The sequence below is a fragment of the Apodemus sylvaticus genome, chromosome 11 (genome assembly GCF_947179515.1).
Source record: "Apodemus sylvaticus chromosome 11, mApoSyl1.1, whole genome shotgun sequence".
Lineage (NCBI taxonomy): Eukaryota > Metazoa > Chordata > Mammalia > Rodentia > Muridae > Apodemus > Apodemus sylvaticus.
Genome location: NC_067482.1, coordinates 96,167,735 through 96,176,266, shown reverse-complemented (window position 1 = coordinate 96,176,266; position 8,532 = coordinate 96,167,735). Strand labels below are relative to the sequence as shown.

The following is an 8,532-nucleotide window of genomic DNA, read 5'->3' as shown; positions in this document are numbered from 1 at the left end:
ACCCTGTGGTCATCCTCCTCTTCCTTCTCCCACCCCCAGCTGTGATATCCAGCAGAATATCCAGAAGAGAGGTGAGGTGATCACTGCCCCCCCCCTAATTATCCCACTTCCGTGAGAAAGCCCATGAAGGCCCATCACACTGAACCCACTTATTTTGGGGTCCACACCTCAGCGTGGGGTTCATAAGTGATGAACTTTACTCAGTCCGTGTCACAGCATTATTTTAATGAATCTTCTTTGTTATTGAAGATGATCTGGAAGATCAGGTAATGTATTCAAGGTCACAAAGCCAGTAAGAGGCGGAGTTGGGATTTGAAGAGTTGACCCTGGAACTTATTGAGAAATATGTTGTCTTGAATAGCAAGGCATTTTTCAGGGTGGTCGAGTTAATAGGAAGAGGGTGAACAATGAGAACCGTATTTGTCTTTTATCTTGAATTGTACAGTGATATAATACATTGATAGAAAATTATTATATTCAGGCGATGCAAAATGTACAGAGACTTCTTGTAACAATGATTTCAGTGTAGTGAGAAATATTCCTTTTTTTTTCTGGGCACAGTGGCTTTATTAGTGGGGCAGGATAGCATCAGCACTTAGGAATTAGCACTGGGGCCCTTCTTCTCATCAAAGGTGGGCACAACATTGACAAAGCACCCGTTGTACTGCCTTCGCCCCATGGCCTAGCCTGTCTTCTTCTTTTCCTGTTTGACCACCTGCAGAGTCTGTCCTCTCACTTTTCCAGCACGACCCAGGGAACCATGAACCTTACCTCCCAGCGTGCGATCAGCTTCTTCCAGAGTGGTCAAGGCCTCTACCCCACACTGGCCTAGGGTGGCCTCACATCCTCAGCAGTGAGTCTGCTAGAAGCACGACTTGATCTTCAGGGGCAATGCCTTCCAGTGAGACCACATGAGCTTCGGTGATCTGGGCGACCGTCTCCTGGCCGGTCCCCTCGAGGGTGTGCAGTTCCTGGGTGTAGATAAAGAGCTGCATGTTGGCTACTGACCTGTGGGTACTGCTGCTGCTGCGAAGATGGAGTCAAGAAAAGGCAAGAAATATCCCTAAACCCACAATTTTCATAAGGCACCCACAGAAATAGTAGAATAAAAAAGATAAAGAATGTAAGCCCGGTATTTAACTCCTGTCATCTCCTTCTCTGGGGTGAGACAGTGATGAGCAATAGCATAAGTTTGCAACCAACCTGGGGGTCTATCAGTGACTTCCAGACTGTCCCAGGCCCTAATTTAAAAAAAAAATATATATATATATAAAATTGTTAGTATATATATTATTAAAGTTGTTTTGAGGAAATTTTGAGAAGGCTGATATCAGCGAAGTGTTCAGATCAGTGCTTGTCATGTACTAAGCATGAAATGGGTCTTTCTGGGAAACAAAGATTGAAGAATAAGATACTCGACCTGTAAGGTCATCCAGGGGACAGTGTCTATCACTGCTTAGGCTTTAGAAAGTACCCCAGCCAAACCCCTAAAAGAATATGCACTTTCCTTTTTTTCCCTTTCCTTATTAGGAGTTCTGGCATTTTCTGAATCTATTAGTCACTATTGGAAAACACCCACTAAAATACTCAAGTTAACTATTGAAGTTCGCTGTTCATGTTCTCTCCAAATGAAAATGTTTAGATTTATTCTTCAAGAAAAAATGCACCAGAGCCTGGCAAGCAGCCTTAAAGTCAGGCTAGAGTGGCTAGTCCCTACAAGCTTCCGTGTTCCAGGTACGGTTTACTGTAGGACAGCAACATCTGAATTGAGTGTCTGGAGAACATGGTGTGATTTAGCAACATTGCCAGTTATATTACAGCGTGTTTGGAGAAGTTGCCCCCGGACCAGCTGTCACGGTTATTTCTTAAGAGTCTCCCAATATAAGCTTTTGCGAGGTCTCATGAGGACAGGATCTTTATCTAGGGCTCTCACCTCTGCAGGCTCAGGATAGGCACAGTCTACATCTTCACCAACTTCAGAAAGAGGAGAAATGGTTCATGCTATAGTCTGGTCTTTCTAGGAGTCCACAGTTATTATCACAGTTAAAGCCGTCCCTAAACAAACCTCCAAACCCCTCGATGTTACATGGGAACATTTTTCAAATAGGTTATGGCTAACAACTTGGTGATTATTATTCAAGCTGAATACGGTGACTATAAGCCTACTCCAGTATTGTGTCAAACTACATCCCCATCTTTGTGTCCTCTGGCAACGATAAAGCAGACGCCCAAGAGGACAGACGTGGGGCAGAGCAATTGTTCCCTCCAGTTGCTCTGACACAAATGCTTGTTTGGGTGGAGAGGACAGTGTGTTTGCTGCTGTAGACAAGCTCTTTTCTCTTTATAGTCTGTAGACTTTCTCGCTGAGCTAATGTTATTGATTACTTGTGAGGAGTCCTCAAGGCTGAACATGTGGGTTCCTGGACTTCCAAATAATCTCTGGTCAGAGGACAGAACAGTAGCCACCTACCTCTGATAGGATTGCTGCTTGGTGTTCTGATGAGCTTTCCTGGTCTGTTCTGGTTTGGATGCGGGGTGGGCATCTTTTCCCAGAAATTCTCAGATGGAAGGACAGTAGGACAGATGAGCTGTCTGTCATACAGAAGCACAGCTCTGAGTCTGACCTCTTTAAATGCAAGCAGCTAAAGAATGAAATTGCTTCTTCAGTGTTTAAAGCATCGTGCTGTTGCATGCATCCCTGTGCACAGTGTGAAACCATCCCGGGTAAGAAGCAGCATGGCCAATGAGCTTCTGATGTTCTGGCCTTTGTGTGACTGCAGCCCGAGCCGGCTGGGATCCTGACTAGCAGAAAGGCAGATGATACTCAGGAAAACAAAGACTGAAGGCAGCTGGGTTACCCACCTAACCAGCTCCATGAGTAGAATGCATGGGACACAGCAGGAATAGGACCCAGCGGGTGTCACACGTGACGGAGAGGCCTTCTTATGCCATATCATATGCTCCCGTTAACTGGCCCAGCACTTGCCAGCAGAGTGATATTGGGCATCACTGGTTTTTTTTGTTGTTGTTTTTTGTTTTGTTTTGTTTTTTTTGTTTTTTTGTTTTTTTGTTTTTTTTTTTGATTTTTAGGATTTGTTTTTTTTCGAGACAGGGTTTCTCTGCATAGCCCTGGCTGTCCTGGAACTCACTCTGTAGACCAGGCTGGCCTCAAACTCAGAAATCCGCCTACCTCTGCCTCCCAAGTGCTGGGATTACAGGTGTGCACCACCACCACCCGGCGGGCATCACTCGTATTTGCTTTTCTGGGCCACTCATTTCCCACTGCACAATGTAAACAATGAGATTACCTGTGCCCCCAAATTGTTATCAAGTCCAAATGATATATACATGTGACAAAGGTGTTGACCTGACCAAGAACAAGAACTCCATAAGCGTTAGACCTTACCATGTACAGGCCAGGCTTGTACTCAGCACGATGCATCGGGCTGGCTTTTCTGTAGCCCTCCTTAGGAAGGTCTGCTTAGGAGCATATCGTAGAAATGCACACGTGTGTAGGGAAAGCTTGTGACTCTTTCAGAAATGTCCTGAATAAGGGCCATATCTGTCACTAAGTGAGTGTGACTTATTTGGCAAATTTAGTATCATGAATAACAAAAATAATTTTTCTTATGTCCGACCTAACCTGGCAATAGTCATTTAATACCTTCCACCCTTACCTATTCATAATATAAGGCAATTTAAAAACACACAGCAGTGCATTAAAAAACCCAAACCCAAACCAAACCAAAAAACCTAGACCATCTGAAGAGCAACTCCTTTCTTGCATAAGAATATCTTGTCTTTAACTATCAGGTCAACCTGTATTAGGGGTTGGCAGATCTCTGAGTTCGAGGCCAGCCTGATCTATAGAGTAAGTTCCAGGACAGTCAGGTCTACACAGAGAAACCCTGTCTGGAAACAACAACAACAAAAATAGTTACCTGGGAATAACAGGACACATGTTTTCTATTTTCAGCACATAAATCTCAGCCAACAATTTTTTTCTAGAGAGCTAGCTGGTCTGGGTCAGGAAAATAGTCATTGCTATATTTTCAAGGACTCTAGATTTGTGTTTTAACCCAGGCCACTCACCCCCAACCCCCACAAAAAAAAAAAAAAGAAAAAGAAAAAAAGGAAAAGTTCCAGGAAGCCTTTGCGACAGTGTTTCTTTTGTAATTGGTCTGTGATTTGGTCTCAGAAAAGCACCCTTGGAGGTCTACACTCATCCTTTCAGAGGGTGTGTGTGTGTGTGTGTGTGTGTGTGTAAGGAACCAGAGTCTCACTGCGTAACTCAGTCTAGCCTCTGTGTCCTGAATGCTGGGACTGGAGGTATCTGACCATATCTATCTGGAAAGCTGAGTCCTTAATCTAGGGTTTGGTCAGTTCATACACTTGACCCATGAAGATAATTCAAACTAAAGTGAGATTTTACCTTCCTATTCACTTCCAATCTTATTTCTTCTTACTTGGAAGAGAAAACTTTTTAGAGCAAATCATTGTGAATAGTTCATAAGTAGAAAATAATAAGTTCTGAGTCAAAATACCAAAGTTCATAAGCAAGGAGAATATTAATAGAGAAAATTATCAAATTTGATCATAGGAAAGAAGCTTGGCATTTGGGCCCTGCCTTTCAGCAGCTCACAGTGGGATCTTCAGTTTAACTTACTTTCTTGGTTAGGGACTTGAGAAACTTTAGTATTTCAAATATGATAGGACAACCTTAAGGGCATTTCTCCTGTGTCTGTCAAGCACTGAATAAAGTGATTGGCAGTTGTCTTGAGCAGCTGATTGGTGAGACAGAGCACCGGCCATTGCCAGCCTGGTTCTCTTGACTTGCCTGCCCCTGTTGCTTTCGTGGCCTTAACTAGCCAGCTCAGTGCACGCTTCCCTTTTCTTTGTGCCCAGCATATTTGACTCTTTTCTTTCTCTGTGAAATCAAGCAATGTAGAGAGTACTCAGATCTAAAAGAAAACGTTAAAGATGTTTTAAAACTCGAGGGTGGAAGCTCATTGTGTCCTGAGTCTCCACTCCCTATAATATCTACCCCCAAAGTTTGGCTTCCTGCTCCTACGGGTCATCTGCCTCTCAGCCAGTGACTCTGAAACCCAGAATTCTGCCTACCAGATATCCTGTCTATTCTACCCTTTCCTATGGGGCATAGGTTTGTTTGTTTTTTTAATCAACAGGTGATGCATCTATATAGTACACAAGATATTCTCTCTATATCAAACCCACTCCTACCTATGGAATTTAAACACCACAGATGGATTGTGTTTGTTAATTTATTGTGGCCTTTTTGGAGAGTCATGAGACATTGTAATATCTTTATTCCCCCAACTACCAAGTACTAATTTGTTTTATCTCTTTGAGGCTGATATTAGGCCCACTGAAGAGATCATATAGTAGGGCCATTAAGACAGTCTAAACTGCTTGTGGGTTCCATGTGTGGTCACCCTTTTAACCTTGTGCCAGCCTTTCTAAAACTGCCCTGTTCTGAGAGACCTGGCCTTACCCTTTTGTCTAGAAGACAGGCACGGGAGATGGGAATGGTCAATCCAGCTGGGAGATTCAGGCTCTCTGCAGTCCTTCCTCACCTCTACTATGCTCAACATTAGATCCTTCCTCTTCTCAGATTGCAATGACTAATGACACTACAACTCCATTTGCCAAGTCTGAGTTATCCCAGAAAGAATAGTCCTTGGGGACTTCAGTGGGCCAGTCAGTCGCAAGCTCCAGGCTCTGGGAAAAGTTCCCTTCCAATTTTCTTCCCTGACTATCTGTATAGAAACTTCTAGTTGTCTCTGCAGATTTTGGTTGGGTGAATATGAATATGAGAACATGTTTCCTTCACCTCCCACTACTTTACACACACACACACACACACACACACACACACACACACACAGAGAGAGAGAGAGAGAGAGAGAGAGAGAGAGAGAGAGAGAGAGAGAGGAGCCAATTCTCAGAGACTAATAATCTAAAGGTACAGCCCCCTTTCTTAACTGCATGCATCTACTCACGTTGCTGTGCCCACAGGGAGCTAGGCTTTCCAATTGTGTGTGCACAGTGCTTTCAGGCCTCTCTCCTCCAGCTCCTACTGTGAAGATCACCATAGAACAGCTTGGCCAACAGCAGAACCCTCCACCTCACCTGAGCTCAGAACTTAAAGCTTTCTTTCTCTGGGGCCTTTATTTCCTTCACTGAACTCAAGTGGAAGAGTGGTGGCTGAGGCCATAGAGTCCTCCCATCCAGAGATCCCCAGGGAGACACGGCAGACAATGGTTCTGGGAAAAAGCTGTTCAGTTCGTCATATAGGTTTCAAAATCTGGAACTCTGATTTATTAGGACGGGATGTGTATTTTTTCTAAATATAAAAATATAAAGTTCACTTAATCCATGGGATAAGGTTTTATATCAATCTCAGGTCAGTAGCCAAGATTCAAGAAGACATACCTGTGTTGAAACGGGTACGCTGACTATAGGCAGAGGCTCCATACAGATGCCCTCTGCTTCTAGGTCTAGAAGAGACAGCAGAGTAGGCCTAACTGAACATTGTCATCCTGTACCAAGGAGTGTAGTCCACATGCATCATGCATCTTAGCTTGTCCAAGGCCAGCCAGATAAAAGGAAAAGGGCAGAGCTTATCCCCAAGAGCTCACCTCCGAGAGCTCACCTGCAAGAGATCACCTCTAAAAGCTCACCCCAAGAGCTCACCCCCAAAAGATTATCCCCAAGAGATCACCCCCCCAAGAGATCATCCTAAGAGATCACCCCAAGAACTCACCCCAAGAGATCATCCCTAAGAGCTCACCCCAAGAGATCACCCCCAAGGCCCTTTGAGTCCAGCAAGCATGGGGTTTCCCTTGATTCCTTTCTATTTCTTTATTGTCAAGCTGGAATTCTGCCTTTCATATCTGCTACTGAGATGTGTCAAATCTGACAGCAGAGAAACCTGAAAGGTCTGTCTGGCTCCAACTTTTCAATAAAAAAGGGCAGGGTACATTTTGGGGGGAGGAGAGGGAGGGGTCCTGAATGTGAGTGGGGACAAGGAGAGGCAGTAGAGGAGGCCTAGCCACTCTGGAGATCTTTCATACATTTCCCGGAGCCTCCAAGTAAGAACCCTAAAGCATCTTCCCAGGATTGCCACATGACCAAAATGGAAACTAAGAAAGGAAAAAAGGAAGCTAAGGGTGAAGGTTTCCCTTTCCATCTTGAGTTCCTCTTCTAGCACAGGAAGCAGAAGAAACAAGACTGAATGACATCAGAGTCTCTGGTTAAAGGGGAGACAGAAATGGAGGGTGTCTGGGGTGGAAAGAAGCTGGATGTGCTTGGTGCAGAAGATGCAACCAGGGCGTCCTGCCTGACACCCAAGGAAAGCGCTGTACCAATGTGGTCTCAGTTGCAGAGTTGAACCTCAAAGTCATCTGCAACTTGACCTAATTCAATTAAAACCAATTTTATAAGCCAGATAAGTGCAGTGGGAATAGATAATTCAATGAAGATCTTATTTTCAAGTGTCTTACATACCAGGGAAAGATGCTCAGTAGTCTACAAACTACCAAGGCAGAATGTAACTGTGCTGCTAAAGAGAGAAACACAGTTCTCTGGGAGACCTGGGGCTCCAACTACAGATGAGCTCTTGGCCAGCATGGAGTTACTGCAGAAGGTTTAGAGAAGACAGAAGTGAAATGTGTGTGTTAGGGAATGGGTGGGACATAGGGAATTGGGGAGATGTTGGGTGAGAAAGAGGTTATCAAATAACTGTAGAAGCAGCTTTCTAACTACTATTTGTGATTTCTGAGGTCACTTTTCAATTTTGGTCTATGCATTTGAACTCCTAGTTTTCATGAGATCTTCCTTTTATTCTCAGACTTGTATTTAAAAGTAACAAGTTGTTTTTCTCAGTTGGGTAGTAGAGCAAAACAAAACAAAACAAAACAAAACAGCAAAAACCAGCCAAGCAAACAGAACCAGATTGGATTGAACGTTCAAGGTTTTGAAGACAAGTGTAACTGTTAGTGACATAACCCCAAATTGAAAATGGAGGACTAATGGGTGACTGGAACTAACCTCTTCCTTTTGAACTACCAGGAATTACAAGTGTATGCTTGGTCTTTGGAACATGATAACAGTGGCAATTTGCTAAGTAGCCGATACCTTGATATCGAGTCCCTAGAATTTCTAAGGAAAACAACACAGGAACTATCAACTTAAATCATGGGCTCCTGAATTTTTGTGTTATTCTATTACTTCCTGTTAAGTGGGTCTAGAAGTACTTCCTAAACCCCTTCAAAGGGGATTTTGTATGGAAGAAACAGCTAATAGATCATTAAAAATCTATTTTCTTTCCTTATGGAGCTACAGCTAAGACGTAGCTTCCAAGACAGTAGCTACAGAGGCAGGGCATACCTCCCCAACCCAGATGATCATGTAAATGTGATGGGAGGACTTCTTAGATGAGACTGGGACATCTTCATTTCCTCTTCCCCATCTGCTGACTAGCTGCAGGTGGCAGAACCACTCAGTGGAAAT

General features: G+C 43.8%; 1 pseudogene; it reads right to left on the bottom strand.

The window, feature by feature from the left end:
- Positions 1-595: 595 nt before the first annotated feature.
- Positions 596-995, bottom strand: LOC127695873 (ubiquitin-like protein FUBI; annotated as a pseudogene).
- Positions 996-8,532: the final 7,537 nt, after the last annotated feature.